Source organism: Pseudonaja textilis, chromosome 4, assembly GCF_049901715.1.
Source record: "Pseudonaja textilis isolate UNSWEBS1 chromosome 4, rPseTex1.2, whole genome shotgun sequence".
NCBI lineage: Eukaryota > Metazoa > Chordata > Lepidosauria > Squamata > Elapidae > Pseudonaja > Pseudonaja textilis.
Window position 1 is genome coordinate 63014870 of NC_141993.1, and position 24536 is coordinate 63039405.

At 37.7% G+C, this 24536-nt stretch overlaps 1 long non-coding RNA gene across 1 annotated transcript; it reads right to left on the minus strand.

Annotated features, from left to right (window-relative positions):
* Positions 1-8981: 8981 nt before the first annotated feature.
* Positions 8982-24321, minus strand: LOC148125859 (uncharacterized). Its single transcript, XR_015743570.1, has 3 exons — positions 18830-24321; positions 15179-15422; positions 8982-13246 (listed from the first exon to the last, which is right to left on the minus strand). It is a non-coding gene; the product is annotated as an uncharacterized LOC148125859 (long non-coding RNA).
* Positions 24322-24536: the final 215 nt, after the last annotated feature.

Sequence of the window (24536 nt, forward strand, 5' to 3'; positions counted from 1 at the left end):
CACCTGGGCGAGCGTTTGGTCTGCCTTGGTTTTGGCGGCGATGTCAAGGGCGGTGATGGGTAGGTCCAACTGGGTGATTTCAAAAATGGCATTGACAGGAGCTGGGTCTTCAGCCGGAGCGGGTAAGGGGCAGCGACTGAGCGCGTCAGCGTGGGATAGGGTTTTGCCCGGGCGGTGGATAAGTTTGTATGAGTAGGCCGCTAGGAAAAGTGTCCATCTTGTCATCCGAGGGAGAGGACTTGAGGTGTCTGTTTGTCGCCGGCCAGTAGGCCCAGGAGGGACTTATGGTCGGTGACCAGTTCAAGAAGTGGCCAAAAGGAATTCGTGAAACTTTTTCACGGCTGCAACAGCTGCTAGGGCTTCCTTGTCTATTTGGCTGTAATTTCGCTCCGTGGCCGAGCGTCCTGGAGAAAAAGGCGATGGGGGCCTCGGCGCCATTGGCGAGTCGGTGACTAAGGACCGCCCCAATTCCAAAGGGGATGCGTCTGCTGCCAGTACTAAAGGAAGGTTGGGGTCGAATTGTATGAGCACTGCCTCTGACGTAAGTAGTGATTTGACGGCGTTAAACGCCTGGTCTTCTTTGTGCCCCCAGTGCCACGGTGACTTTTTGTCTAGTAATCTGTGTAGGGGTTCGGCTACTGAGGCTTTATGGGGCAAAAAGGATGCATAAAAGTTCAGCAGCCCTAAGAAAGCTTGTAGCTCCGTTTTGGAGGTCGGTGTGGGGCTTCGTGGATCGCCCTGACCTTGGACTCCAGGGGTGAATGCCAGAGGCGTCAATTTTATAACCCAGAAAGTCCACCTGTCTAGTGGCAATGGCGCATTTTTCTTTTTTTTAACTTGAGGCCATGCTGTCTGAACCTCTCTAACACTGCTCGCACTCTCTGGAAGAGTTGGGGTCTGTCCCTGGCCGAGACCAAGATGTCGTCAAGTAGGGTACTACACCAGGAGGCCCTGTAAAATCCGCTCCATGAGGGATTGAAAATACCCGGGGCAACACTTACGCCAAATTGGAGACGCTTGCATCGGAAGGCACCCTGTGAGTGACGATGGTCTGAAGTTCCGCTGTTTTGGTTATCAACAGGAACTGTTGATATGCTTGAGACATGTCCAATTTAGCAAAAATACTGCCCGGTTCGAATGTGTGCAATAAGTGCTGAATGACGGCACGGGATAGGCGCTAACTTGTAAATATTTATTGATTGTTGTCTTGTAGTCCGAGCAGATTCTCAGGCTACCATCTTTTTTGAGGGTGTGACAATGGGCGTCTCCCACTTGGCTAAATCTGTTGGCTCAATGACCCTTGTTTTAGTAGTTTATCCAATTCAGCGCCTAGTTTTGGTCGAATAGCAAATGGAACTCTACGTGGTTTTAATCTGATTGGGACTGCCTGGGGTCAACGGTGAACGAGATGGGGTTCCATTATAACACCTCAGCTCCTCGCTGAACACATCTGCGTAGTCAGCGAATAAGGAGTCAGTGTCTGAGGTTGAGACAGCATGGACTCCTGTTAACCCTAGGCCGAGGTGGGGAAACCAATCGAGCCCCAATAAGGTGGGTAGATTGCCGTTAACTACCACTAGAGGTAGGTGGCCTTTAAAAGCTCTAAAACTGACAAAGAACTTGCCTCTGCCGATCACGGGAATGGTCTTCCCTGGTAGTCCTTCAGACCGAACTGGCATCTCTGAAGCCGGGTAGTAGATAGGCTGGGGTGGAGTCTCTTGAGGGTGTTCCACGAGATTATTGAGAGCGCTGACCCTGTGTCAACCTCCATGTGGCACGGTTTACCTTCTAGGGAAACGGAGAGAGAAATTTTACTAACAGAGTGACAAGTACGCCTGGCAAGGCGGTGCATACGACAGTTTAATACTTGCCTCTGTGGTCCCGAGTGCAGGACGGGGTCTTTGTGCAGCGCTTTGGGGGCTTGGCAGACTCTCGCAATGTGCCCCTCTTATGGCAGTTGTTGCAAACGGCTCCTTTAAACTTGCAGGTGGCCCTTTGATGTGATCCCCACAGGCTAGGCACAGGGTGATGTGCTTGGGTGGACCGGTGTATTCTTGTTTGGCCCCTACCTGCGACCGTCTGTCATTGGTGAGGCGATGGACATCGTTCTCATCGTTGTGCCTTCCTCCGCTTCCACCTCTTCGAATGGACTGGGAACGCTGCTAGCTTGGCGCTGGGCCCTGAATTTCGGTGGCTGAGTTCGTTGCTAGCTCGGCTGCTAGGGCCTCTCTACCGCTTGCTGCGCGAGGTTGAGGTCTTTTTAGCTAGCAGTCGCCTCTGTAGATTGAGATCCTTGACCCCACAAACTAATTGATCGAGGAGCATGTCCTCCAGGTATGTTCCAAACCCGCAGTGCAGGGCTGCTGTTCTGAGGGCGGCCATATATTGGTTGATGGTCTCCTTACTTGATTGCTTCCTCATTCGGAACGTGAACCTCCTGGCGATTTGTGAAGGCCTGGGAGCGTAGTGGTTTGTGAGGATCTCAAGCAACTTCGACCACGGAACGTTTTTCAATTTCTCTCGGCGCCACGAGTGCTGCAGCGGTATCGTAAACGGTGGCTCCGCAGTAGATTAGGAAATAGGATTTTTCCGATGCTCTCCCGCATCCGACAGGCCGACCGCATCGATGTAATGATTGAAACGGTTCTTATACGATTCCCACTTCTCTTCGCCTGGTTTAAACGCCGGAATACTGGATTGGAACTCATGGTGCTGGAACGGCTGGGCTACTCATGGAAAAAATCTCTCTGGGACTACGAACGCCGTGAGTTACTAGTGATATCAGCTCTGGAGAGGTTTTTTGCTACCCTCTCTTTCTCTCTCTCTGGGTTACCACGTTGGCTGCTAGCCGTTGGAGGTGTCTTGATTCGCGCAAAAAAGTGGGCGTTAGTGACTCTCTACAGCGCTGTGCTGTGATTCCTACTGGCTCGAAATTCAAATGACACCCGCTTGAATTTCGCGCCAAGTGCAGAGCGGCTGCGGCTCACAGCGCTTCACTTTCCTGAAGGGCTAACAAGCGGCTACAGACGCTTTTAACTATTTGACTCAGACCGCTTTCTCTGGCTGCGGATCTGCGTTTGCTCTTTTGATCGCTCGTTTCGCTAGCTGACCGCTCTCTGGCTGCGGATCAGCGTTTCCCTTGTCGCCAGCCGATCGCTCTCTCTGGGCTGTAGATCGGTGGCTAGTGACTCAGTGGTTGCAAGGTGCTTCTGGTAGCCATCCCATCCTCGTCGCCAGTGTTAAGTTTGAGCAATGAGAGGCTGAACCAGAGCATGAGTGCAACAGTACTTTATTTTACAAATAAAGGGCTGACCGTGCTTGCCAAGCCTGGAACTGGCTCACAGCAATCAGCACCAGTTGGACCCCGCAGCCTGCTTTTATAGCTGGCTGCTGGGGAGAACCAACCAATGGGGAATGGGGGAATAACGCCCACACAAAGTGAGTGGACCTGAGTGAGAACTCCTTGAGTCCTCAGGACATAACAGATTGCATTTGAGAATTTCAATCATCTTCTGAAAGGATGCTAAGACACCAAACATTTGTTCAATTCAGGAGTGAGAAATATCATGTTTCCTTATCTGTAAATAACTAAGCATCTCCAAGATTCTGGAATTGCTTTGCGAGTAAAATGCTGTGGTGTTATGTTATTCCCATGGGTCAACTAGCAAGATGAATGGTGATGCCATCAGCAATATTCGCTTTGTGTACCTGGGTGACCATTACATGCTACAAGAATGCCCAAGGCAAGGCAGGATGGTAGCGGCAGAAATCAGAAGCTCACACAACTCTCCCAGGAGAATTCAGGTCTGATAGTGGCTTAAATTTTTGATCGATCACCCACTGCACAAAAAAAGCTTAGTTACATGGAACCCATGGGCCACTTATTTAAGCCCTGACATACAACAAAAATTCAAAATAAATTATACTCCATGCAGTAGATTGAATTTGTTAAGGTACCACAAAGACTTTTTAAAATTGCAGAATGTATTGAGAATAAAACTTCAGCATAAATCCTTGTGGCTATTTGGAATCTGAAAGAGAAGAAACAGCAGTTGGGCTCAAAAATGATGGATCAGTACAGAAATAAAGATATTAATAACTTCAATGAATTTTAGTTCCTGACCAAACTTAAGTATTGCTTTTGTCAAGTTTTTACATTTTGGTGAGTGGAATTGGTGGCAATATATTAAAATTGTGACTGGCCATTGAGATTTGTATCCTTCACAAAATCTCAACTTCTCTCCAGCCTGCAGAAATAATTTGCACTAGCAATTACTATAAGCAGAGGCTTTCCTCACTGCAATGTCCTTAATTTCTTCCATCTTCTTGGTCAGTCAACCAGGTCATATGGAGGTTGCATTTTAACAAAATTTTCTGATAAACTCCGTGGAGAAAGTGCCCAAAGAAAAATTCTGTGTGGAAGCTCTGTGTGAAATCTTCTATAAACTCAAAGATAAACAATATGGCTTAAAAACAGTCTTTCATAGCGAATATCTCCTACTACTGCTTGGCCTGAATTTGATTTAATTTCTTCCCCTCAGAAAAGAGGAAGAGAGTTAATTAGAAAAGGTTGTCAACTGAAAAATAAGGTAAATTGCCAGAAAAATAGATTAAACAGACGCTCTGTATCAAAGTGAATGTTTTATTAATTAAAATACATTTAAACAAACTATCAAGAGAAGTGAGAAAATCCTGATTAATTTATTGCTTGGATTGATGCACAGGAAATACAAAATAAATCATATATTGATGCATTCAGGCCTTGAGGGTCTTGCCCATTTGCCATGATAAGCACAGCTATTGCAGATTATTACTAAGACAGAGGAAGTAGCTATTCAAGGACTGTGTATTAACAAGATATTCTAGAAAACAGACAATATTTGCTTAGCCCTGGAGGCATGTATTTATTTCTACAGATGGAAATCCAGAAGTGCAAAGGTAACAGATTTAATTCCCAAAGGATTGTTATTCCTGCACTATAATGGTCAGAACAAGCATATGATTATTGCCTGGTGCATTTTGAGTTCAGTAGTCCTACAGATCAGTCAGCATGGATTCAATCACAATCATCTAAAGAAGGAAAGTTTAACTGAATATGAAAACTAGTCTATGCTCAGTTTAGCTTATAGCAGCCAGGTACTGTAACCAGTTTCGTTTGTGACAGGTCCACATCTATTGAAATAAAGACCAGCAACACAAGGCTTTCTATAAAAATAAGAGGTCATCTAAATAATCCTCCAAGTAAAGCTATTTTAGAGATCTTGCCTATCATTCACAGAAAACATTTCTGGGTAAGTAATTACAAAACAAACAAGCAACTGCTTTTAGACCATCTGTTATGATACAACAAATTGTTTTCCAGGATAAAGCCAAAGTTTTTCTAGGTCACAACACTAGATAACAAAAGAGGGTGCGCAAAACCGCTAATAATTCTTCATTCCCAAATCTGTTTATTTGTAAATCAAATTAAAACATCCAATCAAATTAATTCATGTTTAATCAATTCAAATTAATTGATGTTAACATGCAGTTATATGTGGAAGATAATAAGAAAGATCTCATCAAAATTTGAAGTGCATTTTTACAGCAAACCAGATGTTTCTAACAGGGCTCAAAACAGATGTTTGCCGGGATACTGAATGTGCTAAAAGAGGATAATCTAGGAAACATCAGGTGTGGAGAATGATACAAACATTAACTTCCCTAAAGTTTATAATGTCTCTAGCAATAGACATTCTGTTTTAATTCTTGGAGATTAAAGTTATTACCAAGACAAAAGCCACTGATTATCCATTACCTTGTCTAGTTCACTTTATATGTTATGATATGTAGAACTATTTTAATATAAGAAGAGCCTTTATGAATCAGGCCATGATCTATTTAATCCAGTTTTCCTTGCTACATGGCAGCCAACCAGATATATTTGGGAAAGCAAATACCCATGATACCTATCCCAAGGGAGGAAATTTCCAAATTAATTATATTTTATTTTGCCACCTCTAGTTGAAGTAGTTCATTCTAGAGAAATTGGGAATTATCTAAATGGAAATTAATAATGCTTCCAGAAAGATGGGTCCAAGGGCTATAAATAAATAGAAATTATGCAAGAAATCAGACTTTTCTTCAACAGATTTTTCCTCTTCTTATATATTAATGTAACAAAGCAGTGAGAAACAAGAAAAGTGTCTCAGTCGAATTGTCATCTGGACCTCCCACAGAATTCCATAAATGAAGAGAAACAACTGAAAAATCATATTTGAAAGCCAACTGCTGTTAGTTTCAACAGAACATAAAGGCAACGTATCTGTGCTTAATATTGATCTGGAATAATGGTGAAATTCAAAAAAATTTACTCCTGGTTCTATGGGCATGGCTTGGTGGGTGTGGCATGGCATGGCAGGCACAGCAGACGAAGGGTACTGCAAAATCACCATTCCCTCCCCATCCCACTAACCTGCTTTCCAGCTCTGTTCTCCTGTGCAGGGCAACAAAAGAAGACCCAGCTGATCAGCTAGGACTTGGGAGGCAGAGAATAGATAGGGGCGGGGCCAGTCAGAAGTGCTATTTGAACACCACCTCTGATCTGGAACACCACCTCTGATCTGGAAATAAATTCAGCATTGGTTAATATGACTAGATGTTTAAAAGGGAAAGGGAATAAACTAGAACTTTCACATGACATAGTGATGCTCACCCACAATTTTTGGCACAGAAATGTACGTTTACATTTCACAGGCTTCATCTAAACTTTGCTGGGGATTGGCCATAATATTTACACTTTGAAAGGACAATTATGGAGCTGAGAACAGCTAAATGGAACAAAAGCAGAAGAAGTCTCATACTATTTTACATTTACATCATTTTTTCAATGATCCATCGGACCACACATGAATTATCATTTTGCATAGATCCATAAAGTGACTGCATTGCTTTGCTATGTTCCCATTTGTAGCAGAGCCTAAATATATAATTTATTGTATCAAAATATATTATTGGCAGATAATTGTATATTCCATAACACCATCTGTAAATAGCTTCCTTAATGAGCCTGCTTAAAGTTACCATCAGCAAGCAATTCCCTAGCAGTCCAAAATGTAGATAACATATATTTTGTTTTCCATTTAGTCAGAGCGGGGAGGGAGAGAGAGAGTTTATATTTTTATCTGCATAGGATCTCATTATGATACCATACCTATGTTAAATTAAATTTGAAAAGAAAAGAATAACAGTGGATCAATATTCCACTTGAAAATATCTTTATTTATAATTAGGAACAAGGAAAAACTGGGTAAAATGGATACTAAATAATTAGCAATGATTGGAACAGAAAGGACTCTATCCTTAGTGGCTAGAAACTGTTTCCTAAAACAAGCTCTAATATTTGAGCGCAGTAATCTAGACAAACATATAATGGTGGTGAATATTATCCGGTTAATAAAGTAATTCAAGGAGAACACACTGGAGACTTTTTTCAATGGCTCCATTATTGATGGGGCTATTTTTATTCTCCTTCCATTTATGGTTGTATTTAAGCTCAAATTTGGGTTTTTTAGAATATTTATTATTGGTATTATATTTGTATTACCTGTTATTTATACTTGTTGGTTTATCTATTATTGTGTGCCTCCTAGAGCTGCCTTGGTGAGATGGATGGCTATATAAATTTGAATAATAAATAGCCATAGTTCCAGGTGTCCCAACCCTCGCCAGATTTTCCTGCAAATCCAAGAGAATTGGGGAAGAGTGTATTGACAGAATGCAACCATAATTTTTCAATCAGTAACTTGGCCTACGTATCACAGGAATCCAACACATCACACTATCATTTTTAAGATCTACAAATCTAGCTTCACTGATTATATATAGGACAACTTATTTTGTATGGAAGCCACACTTAGTATCTGCAGAGCCAAGAGCTCCTGTTCAATGTGTTAGGGTTCCAAATAATAAATCCATTTCAAGCAACACTCCAAGGCAAGTAGATTCCTCAAAGAATAACTTGATTGGAAATACCATATTGGCACATATTTGGTGAAAACCGACTCTGAAAAGTCCCACAGTTTTTCACCTCATTAAAAATAAGTTTTTCTCTCAACTCCAATCAGTCACATGGTACAATCAAGGCACTGCCTGATGGTCCAGTGACATTACTCCGCCTTCCTCTGACCAGGTATGAGAATGTCCTTGGTTCCCAAAAGAAAGTATTTTATTTTGACTACACAACCCAGCTATCTCGAATCCCCCTCCCTATCCCTCAGCTCCAGTGTAGCAGCACTGAGGCTCCAAGATGCCTTCGGTGAGGCCAACTTCAGGGTTGACATGAGGATGAAGAGTGTTATAGTCTGACTTATCTGGAGAATTCTCTCAGAACATCACAGAGATTAAAAGTTTCTTTAATTAATCAAGTCATATGGCCATCCACTTGCCAAGGTTGCATCTCTAAGTGGCTATCAAAGGTTAAAAACATCCAATACTTATGGCTGAGCTCATTTCTCACCTAATCTGAATGGGCTAGTTAGGTGAGTAGGCAGAGAGTCCTTGAGAATCATTGCTCCTCAATCCTTTCTTCTAAATGGGTCAATAGTGTGACCTCCCTGGTGAACTTGTGGTCTTGATCTTCCTGGGGATTGCTGCAAGAGCAGCATAAAAATCAGGGAGAGATTGTGTCTGAGGCCTCCATCTCTATTGAGGGAAGGATTTTTCACTTTATCATAATGAAACTATCCTGGAGAACCTGTTTGCACTTAACAAATGTGGCAAAAAAGCAGAAATATGTGGCAAAACTCACTTAACAAATTTCTCACTTAGCAACATAAATTCTAGGCTCAATTGTGGTCATGAGTCAAGAATTACCTATAGTCACGTGTTTTTGGATTTTTTTTTACTTTTGTTTTCTTTTTTATCTTTTTTTCGTTTTTGCATCTTTTTTCTATTCATTTTATTTTTTCTTTCCTTGAATATATTACTAATTGTCTATGTAAAATCTTCTAGTAACAGTATCTTTAAAAAAAAGAGATAGAGAGGGAAATGTTTAATTCATTTGACAAATGTGGTCAATCATAAATAGTCATAATATTGCTTCTATAAACAACTGCAGCTGCCTAACTAGTTACGTTTTTTTAAAAAAAATCAACCTAGTCTGCATTAAAAAACATGGAAAATAATCTACATTTTATCTTATTAACATTTGTATGAATGTTGCAAGAAGTTTAATATACTAGCATTAGCATTAAGCCCAAAGGATAGGAAGAAACTAATTGTAATATAATTTACAATTCTTTATTGAAACACCTGTTCATTTGTTCAGGTACTATTTTAATTCTGGGGATTTCTGACCTTGCACTTATCAAGAGATTCATATTGATATAATATATATGAGATTAGCCATACATACATTTCTTTCAATATACATTATAAGGCAGGCTTTAGCATAATGCAGTTGAAACTGTATTCTTTAGAATATTGAGAAACGAAACCTCTAAAATCACTTTCTAAAAAAAATTAAAACCTAGAGACTTAGTTTTATTTCAGTAGTAGCCTCTGCTGTAATGTACTATATAACCTGAAGGCCACACATTTAAAAATATCCAACTTCTACAAATTGCAAAGAACAACTCTTTGATAAATGCAAATATGATAAATTACTATTTTACTGTACACTTCTTTTAAAAAGCCAGAGAAAGAAAAGAGAATTAATAGCTTGGAACATACTGCACTTGTATTGAACTCCTTCAACATATTTAAAGAAGAATTCTTAAAATATATAGTTTTAGATCCCTCACTATTCAAACTACACTATCCATCATGTGAAGATGGTTGAAGCCAGACCAACTCTGAAGCTAAAATCCAGGTAGTGCATGAAAATATAAAGCTTTTAAATAAATGGTTTGCTGATGCACTCCTAAAGAGCTACCATTGCTGTGTCATTCTGTAGAATCACTGGCTCATGAAGTTAAATAGAAGTAGCAGCAGTAGTAAATAGCTTCTCTCCAGTGCTTATACATTAACAAGTCTGCTTCCATTTCTGTTGGAGATATTCTAACATTCCAGCAGCCCACATATGCTCCAAAGCAGCTGTCATTCATTAAATATGAACTGCCAAAGGCCAGGGTCCTCCCAGAGAAGTTCACAGTTGGCTTTGCAAAGAAAATAAATAATCTCCAGGTCTTGCACATCCATTAGCTATGATGCAAAGTTCTTGTGCTATATATACACGTAGTGTATTTTTTCAGACTGGGCATAAGCAGCCATATTAGATCAGATAGTATATCTCTCTTGGACAATATGCATCAATTTTGAATGAAATATGCTGTTTTTCAAATATAAAGACCCAGCCATAAATCAGGAAGAAAAAATGATCTTAATAAATCATTGAGTATTGTGCTCCACAAGTGTTCAAAACTGTAAGTCTCGACATCCCAGACTCAAGGAAGAAAAAAAAGGAGACTTTTTTCAATTATTGTTGTGTTAATAATTGATGTTTCAATTATTTATACATTTATGTTTTCATTGATCACAATCACACTATTGTAGTATTTTAAATTGTATTCAAAATAATGGTGAGAAAATCATGGATTATATTTGGGAGAATTTGATCCTGAGTCACAGGACAATTCTCTTTGATTTTGGTGAGATTCACATAGGGTATACTTACAATGTCTGTATTATTAAATATCCTGGTAAATATAGGGCAGAATCCTTAATAGAACAGGGGAGAAGGGGAAATAGCAGATTTGTAGCTTCTATTTCTGGATTGATTTTCAGTCAGATGCATGTAAGAGTTTAAACCAAGGATCTTCAAATTTGGCAAGTTTAAGACTTGTGGACTTCAACTCCCAGAATTCATGAGCTAACATGACTGGAGAAGGAATTCTGGGAGTTGAAGTCCACAAGTCTTAAAGCTATCAAGTTTGAAGACCCCTGGTTTAGACCAATGGAGATAAATACATTTAAATCAGTCCCACTTTCTTTGCATTTTATTGTTTTAATGAATCTTATTTTCACCTGCTGTGAATTGATTCTACTCCAGGCTTTTTACAAAAAAATCAACCTGGAACGTTTGGGTTTTATAAAGAAACCAAAATTGGTTTCAGCACTTATAGAAGTATGAGATGATCATTGTATTGCTAGGTTTCTGTTTGAGGGTGGCTGTCTCTAGTAGTGCCTAAGGCCAAATCTCACCGGATAAAAGATGCATATTTGTGAGGAGCATGTTGAATACATTTCTGGTTCAATGTGATATCTAGCAAATCCCTTTCTGCTCAAGTTACCCTGTGTTGTATGGAACCTGATGTCTTTTACTGCACATCTTTAATGAACAGGCTGGTGTTTAGGTCATAATACATTATTACAGGAAAAAAGTAGCACAGGTTTATGCATAAATGGACATGAGGGAGAAAAATATAATCGGAGTCATAGCAGCCAGAACCACATGCAAACCATATGGCATGCTCAAACTGAGAAAATCCAAAAATAGAATTAAACACTTCATATGCCCAGGAAAAAGCTTTACCTTAACAACCAATGTCATCAAGATGAAAAGGCAAAGAAAGCAACATGTCCATTACTCAGAACATAAAGCATTGTTCATATTATCCTTACTAATCCCCTTGTCATAAAATAGGCCCTCCATATTTCTTTCAAAATCCCTTGGAATCAGTTCTCATTCCCTTTCCCCCATTTATGTAGGGTTCCTGTTACTGCTAATTCTGAGAATGTCTGTTAATCTCACTAAACTGATGTGTCAAGTTAGTTGGGGGGAGGAAACCCAGCTTTCTGTCTTGAACCCACCTACATTCTTCTCTCTGTTCCAAGAAAGTTGTCATAATTGAAGTCACATTTCCTTACTCTGACATCATGACTCTCATTACATTCTTTATTGCTCCTCAGAAAACAGACTTTTAAGGATGAGGTTTATAAAAACAGTGACCTGAGTTATAGTCAATTCACTAAAATGTAAGAATGGGGAAGGAAAGAGAGGGGGATACTATACATACACACACACAGAGTGAAGGAGAAATGTTTGAAATTATTTGTTGAAATATAAATATTATTGCAGAATTAATTTATATACATTACTTTTCTGAAACTTTCAGGAGTCAGAATACTTGGGAGACCCATAAAACAATATTGAAGTTGTTAATAGGTTGATATTATTAACATTATTAAGGAAGAAATCTCCAAGCTTCAATGTTAGCAACATTGAAGTGGAACTGATCTTTTGACAAACCTAACTACCATTACATCCCTCAGCTTCAAAGTTGTTTGTTATATTGTGCTAACCTGAAAAGCTTAAAAATTCACCATTATGAAATAAATTCAAATGCTGTGTTCCTATGAACATACAGATTTTTCTTAAGTTATATTTAAGATAAAACAGTTTAAAACATATTTTTAAGAAAGGAGAAGCCATGGGACTGTTACAATACAATAATAACTAATAAAGAAAGATTAGAATGAGAATATAATTAAAGGATCAAACAAGCTAGTCAACTTCTTTCACATGTACAGTACACCTCCGAATTTATTGTTATGTCAAGTCATTCTATTCGGTTCTATTGACTATTAACAATCCCAGAAATAAGGTGGTGTCCTAAGAATAGGATAGGATAGGATAGGATAGGATAGAACAGAACAGAATTCTTTATTGGCCAAGTGTGATTGGACACACAAGGAATTTGTCTTGGTGCAAATACTCTCTGTATACATTCGTCAAGAGTCAAGAATCATAAGGTACAACACTTAAACAGTCAATATAAATTAGGAAACAGTCATATAAATTGTAAGGATATAAGTGACAAAGTTACAGTCATACAGTCACAAGTGGGAGGGGATGGGTGATAAGGAGTGATGAGAAGATTAATAGTAACAATAGTGCTTTGTAAATAGTTGGACAGAGTTGAGGGAATTATTTGTTTAGCAGAGTGATGGCGTTCAAGAAAAAACTGTCCTTGTGTCTAGTTGTTCTGGTGTGCAGTGCTCTATAATATCGTTTTGAGGGTAGGAGTTGAAACAGTTTTTGTCCAGGATGTGAGGGGTCTGTAAATATTTTCACAGCCATCTTTTTGACTCGAGCAGTATACAGGTCCCTGGTGGAAGGCAAGTTGGTAGTAATTGTTTTTTCTGCAGTCCTAATTATCTTCTAAAGTCTGTGTCTGTCCTGTTGGGTTGCAGAACCAAATCAGACAGTTATAGAGGTGCAGATGATAGATTCAATAATTCCTCTGTAGAACTGTATCAGCAGCTCCTTGGTTTTCATTTGCAAAATATAAATGAGTAAATGATTAAACAAGTTAAGTGGTAGTGAAGCAAGTTATGGTCCTCTTGGGTATCATTTCAAAATAACTGACAAATTAAAATTGTTAAAAATGAAATTGCAAGAAGTAAAAAAGTAATTATTAGTCATGAAATTATTATTCAAATTTTTGCTGAATTGCAAGAAAACTGGCTTGCTATGCATGTACAAATAAATAAATAAATTCTTCATATTCATCATCTACCACTACTGGATATTAAATGATTACTTAAGAGTCAATATACTGCACTCTTAATCAATTAAATACTGCAAAATTAGAACACAATTTGCAACCTCTGCTTACCCATCAACATTGCTCTTTGAAGTGAAGTATGTGACAATAGCTGTGGGAAGTTGTGAGCAACTCTATATCAGCCTTAACAAGGACGGGAGAACATGCACAATATATTTCAGAAATTCTTTTCAATCATTTAGCTGCATAGGAAGCATCTGTATTTGCTTTTAGGTGTTTTGACTGTCTGTGCCCACGTGTATTTTATTTCTGGGGCTAGTCAGGTTGTGTGGTGCATGCATGTTGATTGTGTATGTGTGAGCATCCATGAGACTATAATTGAGGTGGCTATATCTAGATTGTCTCTGAGTAAATGGAATGTGAATTTGAGGATCTAAATTAGGAAAAAGTATGTGCAATCTCATTAAGGCTCATTAAGACCTTGAGGCTCAGCAATTGGACTTGGGGGAAAAACATCTCCCAGTGGTTCCACTGGAAAGGTTACCCAAACAAATTAAGAAATACAAGATTTAGGATTAACAAAAATGTGGGTAACAACTTTACAATTAGTTCATGGGAACTGGACTTAACCAATAAGCTAGCATCCATGGAATAGGATTTTTAAAAAAGTTATACACCCTTATGCAAATTGGGATATGTTTTAATATGTTTAACAGTGATCAAAAGCTGTCTTTGATTTTAAAAAAAAGTGCAAGAGAGAACAAGAGAAAATACTATTTATTTTAAAAATTACATTGTAAATGTTATGAATAAGATACTTCACCTAGAAATCTTACATTTTGGCTTCTTTACTGGGTGGAAACTTCTGTGAATAGGGCCAGTGGGATATTTTCTCTTTCAGCCTGTAAATATACTATTGGTTGATTTGGGGGGCCCCTGAAGAAAATCCTTGAGGGAATATGTAAAAGGTTCATCTGTGCCTTTACAAATCAGGACCTGATTATAGCCCTGTTTTTGCAATTATTTCAGATCTAGCTTGTCTGGCATCTATTTTTAGCAGCAAATTGTTTCCTCAAGAAGAATGTGTCTGCTCATTAACATTAAAGGGATGCACTGGCAGGGTATATTGTAAGGCTCTCTTTTCACTATTACCAAGACTGTCATTTAAGAATAAAACATACAAATTTAATTTTCAGAATAGAGAACAAGAGGGAATATTCTGCTGAGACATCTTTTTATTTCCAAGAATTAGCGGTATGAGGAAAAGATGAAACAAAGGCAACAAAATTTATGTATTCTAGTGCATTGTAAGTGTTCTAAAGAATAAAGTATTGGAACAACGTTTCATTAATATAAACATGAACTAGTCTGAATACTGGCAGATTTAAAGGATTCCTGGAGAAGAGGAGGCTGTTAAGTATTCACTGGAGAATAAAAGGGAAACCTATCATTTTACAACTTTTCATTCTCACCATGATAATGAGGAAGGAGACAGCCCAAAGTAGTTTAGTATTTGAAGAACATGAAAATAGTGCCCAATACAGAGGTAAAAAGATAATAATAAGGACTGTTTGCACATGAATTTATGATGACAGCTACTTCAGTTTTTATCTAAGGAAAAGATAGAAAGCAACAATTGATAGTGTCCCTGAGAAGGATCATGATCTTAAAGACAGCGGGCATGGTATCACAATCTAAGCTCACCATTATTTTAGAGCAGGTGAATAGATGATGAGATCTTCACTTCACCCAACATGCTGTCTTCTCTTTCCCCAGTTTTAAAACAATGTTATCCAGCTCTATGAGCTGTGACATGTGGTCCATCTATAGTACTTTGTGTTTATGTCAGATAAGAGATGAGGGCCAATTTTGCTCCTACTGGAAACTTGAGTCTCTGAAGACATCACCATCTTCTAGTCTCTAGTCACTGCAGATCTGTTGGAGGAAGATAAGTGTGCAGGAGAACAACTCTGTAATCATTCTCCCAGATGGAAAGAGTGACTGATCAATTGGGCTAGACAATGTTTGACCTGCAGGATACGCATAAATAATGCTTCCCTATCTGTAGATGAGGTGCCACACAGCCTAACCTATGAGATGAAAAAGGCAGGGTTATTTTTTTCATGGGACTGAAGAATTAATAGCACATCAGTCTGTAATCCCCCCCCCCCCCAATTCCTATGCATGCTTCTCTTGCTATCCTTCAATTGGCACATATCATTTTGAAATCAGTTTTCCCAGCAGGGGTGGGGGGGGAGGGGGGCTCTTCATCCAGGTAGAACTGCACTCTCAGGTACTAGCCAGATTAGACTCCCTCACAGTAGGATCAGACAATTTACCAAAAAAAAAGAAAGAAAGAAAGAAAACCAACCAGCTGCTCTTCATTTTCCCCCAGCTTTTCTTAAAAGCAGAGGGGACAAAGGGGAAGCATTAGATATATTAGATTACGCCCCTTCTCTCCCCATGGTGAGTGGGTGAAAGAGAGAGGTGAGAAGTACTAGAAAGTGATTCCCTCAAGATGGAATCATGAGATTTAAGAACTGAAAGCAGAAGAACGCCACCCCCACCCTCCCAAAAAAAATCTCTCAGCTCCTTCTCATGCAGACAAGAGCCTTCACTTGCTTTGCTTGGAGGCAGACGAGGAGTATAAAGTGGGGTCAGCATATTTTTATTCCAGCATACTTTCTCCGGCCTTACAGAGGAAAATAGATTTTAATGCTACCCTTCAGAAGAGCCCTCTGAGTCTGACACCTTTGTGTGTGCATTTTTTGCAAACAATGAAACAACCTCTTTTGTTTTATTTTGGATTGTAAAACAATTGGCTTTTCTTTCATCCTGTCCAAATTACCTGGTGACCAATTTTCCTAACTCTGTCAGTTTGACCCATAATATGATGATGTGTTACAACTGTTCACATTCTAATATTTTGTGAACTGAATTGCTATTTTTCTGAGCATCTAAAACACTGGCTGTCCACACGGAGTTCTTTACAACTATACTTAGAAGTTTTAAATACAATGCTCAGTCCTAGGTTGTAGGGTAAATATAAAGCAAATTACTGTTTAGCTGGTTCATCAACAGCCTGTAATCCTTTTGCAGACCAAACTTCTTTACATTAAAAATGGCAGTGGCCCAAATTAATATTTTCACTTTCTTCCCCAATAATGTTAATTTGATAAGGCTGAATCCTAGTCAAGCTAATGGCTGTTATTTTGCAAGAGTAGCCTATCATGCTTTTATTCTGAGAGGATTTTACCTTTATTCTGATTTAATTTTACCTCCTGCATGCTGAATATGAATATGAAAACTTTGCTATCTTCAAAAGAAGAAAACATCTTATTATCCTCTAGTCTTTCCTTCCAAATGCAAACCCTTGATTACAGGGCTCAGGGTTTAGGCAAACATTGCTTGCCAACCTACCCACTGGCATGAATAAGTTAAGGGCTTCTGGCAAGAAAAAGTACTTGTGTAACAAGGCAGCAACACAGAGGCCTAATTTAAGGCAAAATCACAAGGGAAGGAAGAAAAACCCTGATTTACAATCCAGCAGAAGCTGTAACTTTGGAATGCCTCATAAAAAGAACATTATTTCATTGTTTTATTTTACAATCAAAACACTTCGAAAGTTTCAAAGGAAAGTTGTAACATTTTTGAGCCCATGGGAAAGTTTTAATGGACCTTAAGAGTATAGGAAACTGCACATTTGAGAATGTGCCAAAGTTGACAATTAGATGCCACATTTTACTGTATTGCAGACATTCTTTTTTCCCTGTCTTAAGACTTTTTCTTACACCATTTTATTTCCCAGACTTAAGCTTGGAAGTCAGTGAATGAATTCCACATGTACTATATAGTTTGTACTTTCACAGACTCCTAAAAAGCCACAGTATCAGATTTCACAGTACTGTGAAAAAGTTGGAAGAACTTCAAAGCACTTCTGAGACATCTATTACTTTACTAGAGGAGGAACAATAGTTTCACCATAGAAGGATGAAATGATCCTGCAGTTCCCAGATGAATAGTGCATGAACATTGATATATGTATATTCACATACTCTGAACATCACTACAATAATGTAAACTGGTTTGAAAGGTTGCAGACAAAAAAAAGATATGGTCACCATTGCTAATCTTGTGACAAATATCAGAAAATGCCACTTAAAAACTGCCCAAGGTAATTCCTAATTTAATATTATCTCATTGGAGTGGAATATTATCATCTTATTGAAGTTAAATATTAGTTTTCTACAAAAAGAGTGGGATTTTTTTTTTTTTTTTTTTGCTTTATAAAACATTCCAGAATAATCTGTACAGGGTCATATAGTAGTGGTAACCTGTAGGTGCACCCAAACCCAAAAAAGTGCACCTACACTTCATTCGACACACCCCTTTTCACTAATATTTTTTTCCCTTGTTCTCTTTCTGATTCCTTCTTTTTTTGCACCAAAAAAAGGCACAGGGGAAGCTGCAAATCCATTGCTGAATTTGAGAGCAACGTGATATTAGGCCAGGGATCACATGTGGCATTAAAATTACAGGCTGTATTCCATTTTATATATTTTCTTAAATGTATTTACTTACCTTTGCAGAATGTGTATTATTGTAAAGGTCTTAAAATAAACAGCTATATAGACATTGCAATTGTATCATTGAAAACTCAGGGATCCAGATCAGGTCACAAGATTTTTTTTATACATACCTTGTTAACATAATATGTTAACTTGTCTTAATTTACGTAGCCTTCAATGTATTAGTAGTGATACAAGCAGGCTGTTGAAATTAATGGTTACACTGTTTAACTGAATTAATTTATTATTCTTACTGATTTATAAAGCACTGTTAAAGTTAAAAGGCTTCTGTTAAAATGCCCCACCCCTGCCCCCCAGCACCTCACTGCCTCCATTGGGAAGGCAGGAATCAGATTTTAAGCACTTTTCAGAATAAAGTTCTGAGTTTGGAAATGTCCCATATAAATTTCCTTCCCTACAGCTGCTACAGATTGATTCTCTAAAACAGGGGTCTTCAAACTTGGCAGATTTAAGACTTGTGGACTTCAATTCCCAGAATTTCTCCTCCAGTCATGTTAGCTGAAAAATTCTGGGAGTTGAAATCCACAAGTCTTAAAGTTGCCAAGTTTGAAGAACCTTGCTCTAAAATGACTTAGTTATGGGAGAAGGGGAGGCTTATCTTTTTGTCTTCCTAGCTATCCTATTACTTACTTGCTATGCTACCCCCGAAAGTTATTTGCATATCATCTGCTTGCATAAGTGCATTTCAGAATTCTCAATCCTGGTCAGTGAGAAAAGAAAAATATCTAAAGGTATATGACTTTTATTCTTTACCTGTGTGTTTTACCTTTAAAATCCTAAACAGGTCATGAGAAGAAGTTTACTGGGTTCCATTTTTGTCCCTTAAGATAGCATCTGACAAAGGTGAAAGGGGAGGGGAAGAAAAGTAAAGTTTGGCAATATTAAATAGCATCTCCATGGATAGGTATAGTCTATCTGAAGCAAGAAAAAATAATTTTAGTTCCGGAAACAATCCAGGCAATAATAATTACATTCTTATGGAGCCTCCCAGCTCTGCAAGATCTCATCCTATGAAATTATTAAGGAAATGAGAAAGTATTAAAATCCTTTGCAGGTGAAGTACGTAGGAATGTAATGGTCAATTGAAGTTTTACTTCAGAGTTATTTCATATACGTTTTGTCAAACAGTATAGAACTGCTCTGCAGTTATGCTAACCTCTCCTGATTTGTCTTTGCTAGGATAGAAAAAAATCAACCAAGCAGCTTTATCTTACTGGACATTGCATGATTGTGTAATTAAGCCTAACAACTATGGCTAGTTAACTAAATCTGGAACCTTTTCCATACCTTGCATACAAATTCACTTTTTGCAGGGAGTGGGAGAAATCTGTTTGGACTTTGAAATTGAACCATTCACAGGTACTTTATCATCAAGAAAAAGAAAAATGTGGAATTATGGCAAAAGGAAGGCAACCACTTCAGGTTCTGTTAAACTATGGCACATACTTTCCGCACCTGTGATTCTTCTGGGACCTGTAGCAATAGGCTGATATCCAAGCCAGGTGACTTGCCAGATTCTGAAGCTGGAAACAACCCAAGCAATTTATTTTTTTAAGTCTCTTTAACACTAATTTGTCTCCTGTTTGGCCATACATCATTCAAAGAAGCAAGCTAGTCACTTCACCTAGTCCATGCAATGGACATCCCCAGGAAAGGTTTGCACACCCCATGTATGAACAAGAAGAACCTGCTTTTCTGTGTACACAACTGAGAGCTACAGAAACAGACCTGGAAAATGCCCAGTGACATCAATATGGCACTCAATAACAATAAATGTATGGAGAATGTATCAATAGAACCCTGGTTCCCCCACAATAATTGTCTTTTCAATTCAGTAGACTTCCAATAGGAATCTATTAGGAGAAACTGCAGTCACTTCAGTATCTGTTCTCCAACCTCCTGAAAACTAAACAATTGAACTTGGTTAGCCTTCACCAACTAAACTGTTCGCTTGAATTTCTGCTGCACCTCCTTCTGATGAATACCATAGATGCCAAGACCAACCTGCATTTCAGTTACCAGACTGCCATTGCTGAACAACCACACGACTGATTGAATTCATACAATAACTGATGCTATATTAGCTTAATGGGATGGTGATAAAAGTGGGTATTGATCTTTATGCTTGTAATTATTGCTATTCTTTCACCTATTATTTGCATTTATTGTTGGTATGTCATATATTTACAACATATATATGGCCAAACAGGACCTTAGCAAACCCATTAAGTAAAATCCTAGGAAATACTTATGGAAGATTGGACATTTAGATTGTGAGGGTTGAAACTTGTTGGGATAACTTGCCCTGTGTTTACCATTTTCAATCTTTCCACACAGAACAGAGATATTGCATGGTTTGAGCAAGCTAAGCAATAGCCAATACGAAAGAAAAAGATCAGTGTCTTTTTCCCAAGCAAACATCTTTCATAAGGGAACTTGGATGGCAATAACAATATTTTTCTGCTCCCCTGTCCAATGCACACCCACTTGCCTAGTGGGTGTGCATTGGACAGGGAATGACAACAGATATGGGAATGTCTCCCAAACCCCAAAAGACAGATCACCACAAATAAAAGGTATTCAAATTGATCAAAGGTATGGCTACCATAACTATTAGAACTATTTTTATTTTCAATATTTATAAATTGGTTCTACCCAAAGGAGGGAATTGTTGAAAGATAAAAGACACCCCCCCCCATGTCTTTTTTTAACACTTCACTGGCTCCATAGGGAGACAGGAATCCCTTCAGGTTAAAGGAAAATACCAAATCCCCTCACAATAAATCCACACCTAGGAAGGAATCTATCTTAGGACAACCTTCCTTTCTGGATTTCACATGCACCTCAGGATCAAAACCCAAGGCAGGGCCAGCTCAATCTGCACAGGAAGAACAATTGCTTTTTGACAGAGTCAGAGATTAAAATCAGCACATACATAAACTACAGCCCTCAAGTCCACACCAAGGACCAATCCCACTATAAAACCAAATCTCTGGACCCCATTTTCTCGGTAGCCTATTTCCAAAAACAAACCTCTTTCTTCTTTGGAATAAATCTTCTTTCTCACAATAAGTCTGAATTTCATTTTTTATTTGTTGTTGTTCAAGTCCAGCTGGTGGAACCCCTGAATTATTATTCTAATAGTACTTTAGTATATATATTAATATATGCCTGTATATGATTTACAAAATCTCTATGAGATACATTGACTTAATATGTATGCATGTTTCATTAACAGTATTAAAGATTATTTCACCGTTTATTGGTATTTACTGGGTTACTTTTTTTCCAAATATTTATCAAAGGACTTCTGAGATCCACAATGAAAATAAAGTAGTTAGGTGACAAACATAGATCTGCTAAAATTTGGATGATGCATTAATCCACTGAGTACAAGCATGTTCTGTTACTTTAAGTTTATAATTCAAGACTTAATTTCTGCATTGTTGGCACATGAATCATCCCATCACCTAACAATCTTGTTTAATGATAGTACATGTTCCTCATATTCTCTGATTACTATGAAAAGTCAAAAATAGAGCTTCTTAACCTAATTCAATAATAAACATGAACAGCTCATGGATAATTTGTCTAGTTTGACCACCTTCCAAGCAATATGTTATCCTTGTAGATCAACAATTGGAATTGGCAACTCAGTCATTAACAGAACCAGTTGGTAAGTGAAACTGCAACTGCTTATGATTTTCAGCTTCTTTGCTTTACATACATGCAAAAGTCATAAATATGAACATGGATTGCAAAGGTATTTTTTACCATAACTGAACAATCACTAAACGAGACAGTCACTGAACAAGAACTACCTGTAATTTATTTGTCCAATGGATAGAAGAAAACAACTGTTCTGTTTCATGACACCTCTAATTTGTAATTTAGCTGTGCCCAATAGAAATATCCAGAATTCTCTAAGGAGTATGACCATTGTTGAAAATTCTGGTAAACATTCAAGTTACTGCTTTATCAACATAGTGCAGACTTCTAAGGTATCAGGGAAAACAGATGCCTCCCATCCAGTGTACCGTGAAGCTGTGAAAAAGAAACTGAGGAAGTTTAACTGTGATATAAAATTGGAGAGAAGTGGTTTGTATTTAACTTCTACTCTTCAATACTTTTCTCAGTGACTAAGACTAAGAGTTAGAGAGAATATTTATGAAATTTTAAGGGGACAGAAAATTGGGTGATTTAGCTTATACTCTGGGAGACAAATAAAGCTTACACTTAGATAATTGGGCTAAAAGGAACAGAATGAATTTAAAATAGGCAAATGTGAATTTTTTTTCACCTAGGGGCAAAATATCAATGGGTGTAAAATAAAAAAGTATCTGTCTAGGTATGAAAATGATAATTGGATAATAATTGAAAACTATATGAATCAGAAGAGAGATGCAGCTGCAAGAAAAGCAATGCAATTATAGAATTGCATATGCTTAGAAATATAATTTCAAATCATTCTATTGCATTTTACTCTGCTCTGAGTACTGTATCTAATTCTGTCCTAATTTTTAAGAAATATTCAAAGAAACAGATTCAGAAAATGAGAAGAAGGATAATCAGGACTAGAAAATAAGTGCTATGAAGACAGATTGAAATTTTTGAGTCAACTTACCCATGAGAAGACTGAGGGAGGATATAATGTCATTCTGAAAGAATATCACACAGAAAATCAAGATCTGATTTCTCTTGTTTTAATAATGAGTTGTTTTATCCTATTTGGTTGACTTGTAAAAAAAGCTAGAAAATTTCGGATTTAAATACAAAGGATGTTACAAAGGATTTTAAAGATTAATATTCAACTGAAACTAGAACTAATCTTAGAATACTTTAATTTAATTTCCTAAAGTATTAAATTTGAAAACGCTCCTTCAAACATTACGATCCTTGATTGGAGAAGATTGCATATTTTTTGAGGATATTGCCATCTGGGGAAAAAAAAAACCCAAAACTGATCTCTAAATTTAAAGAGTATCTCTCACAGACCCCTAAATATGAGGAAACTACAAATTATTTGTGAATGAACTAAAACTAACTTAATCTTTTCTTGGAAAGCTCATGTTTGTTGAACATATTCCTTTTATCCAGAAATAAACTTGTTCTGGTTTTTTGGTATAGAGGTATAGGTTCTCTTCTTAGATATGTTTCCTTCCTGCGATATTAGAGGCAGGCAACTGTTCAAATTGACAAAATGACGGACATTTTTTATTGATACAGCTCACCTTTGGATATAGTCCATTTATGACTTATTATTAGATGGATTAACAATCATCAAAGTTTCTGCAGCTAGAGAAGCCAACATATGTTTAAAATGATCTATTTTCTGTCTCTTGATAATTCTCTCATGCTGACTTCATACTATGCATATGAATGGCCACTGGCAAAAGTTCAAACACTTTTAATAAAAGTATGTTTCTAATATTCAAACCAACTTCAGAAATAAATGCATTGCTACTTAAGCAAGATTCTAAGAGTTGAAATTAATTTAAATGCATTTCAAGAATAAACTTGATTTTTTTCTAATTTTTAATGCTATAGGAAAGTTAGTCCAATGAAATGTAGATTGCTGTTGCATCTAGAGGACAGAAAGGGCTGAAATCTCTTTCCAAAAACGTGTAAGTCTGCAGTAGCAAGCTTTAGATTTAACAGAGTTGGCTGGTAAGAGCTGAACATCCGAGTTTGTTCCCCTGTGCTACAACAGCAAGCAATACCCGTTACTTAAATGAAACAGGTATGAAGGGTGGCTTATTCTCACAGCTGCTGTATTTTTTGAAAAGAAGCCCTGAAGGGCATAAAAAACTAAAGCCAAAGAGCAAACACTCAGGTAGAATAAACCAACAGGTTTCTGCTTATATGCTTCTGCAAACATAATCGTTGCTATACTTGGAAATCCCCTTCATTCTAACCTGACATATGTTACTGTTGGCAAAGGGAAATCCCACCTACTTCAATGAGACGTGGCCCAACTTGCCTGCTTCCCAGCTCTTGGCTAGCTGAATGCTAAATAAAAGAAATTGCACGTTTTGGATGGGAGACAATATGCTGTTTTAGGTATCATTTAGCAACTAAACTTTGCAAAACTTTTATGCAACAGACTGAAAACTGAAATTTGTATTAGGTTTCAGTTTGCAGTAGGTTGCATAGAAGTGTAACAAACCCCATGGAATGAAATCAAAAGGCATATGTAATATTTTATTTATGCTGTCAAATAAAAAACATGGAACATGTGATGACTGTCTTGAGTAATGTACAATAATTAATTACAATAATTAAGACCCATCCAGAATGAATATTTTAAACTAAACTCCCCCACTTCACAGCAAATTTCACATAACTGCAGTATTGTGTAGCTGAAACCATTTCTAATCAATAGACATTTGCTGTATAGATTGTTTCCTCACCGCTTATATTATTATTTCACAGAACACTAAAGCAACTATTTCCAGTCAAA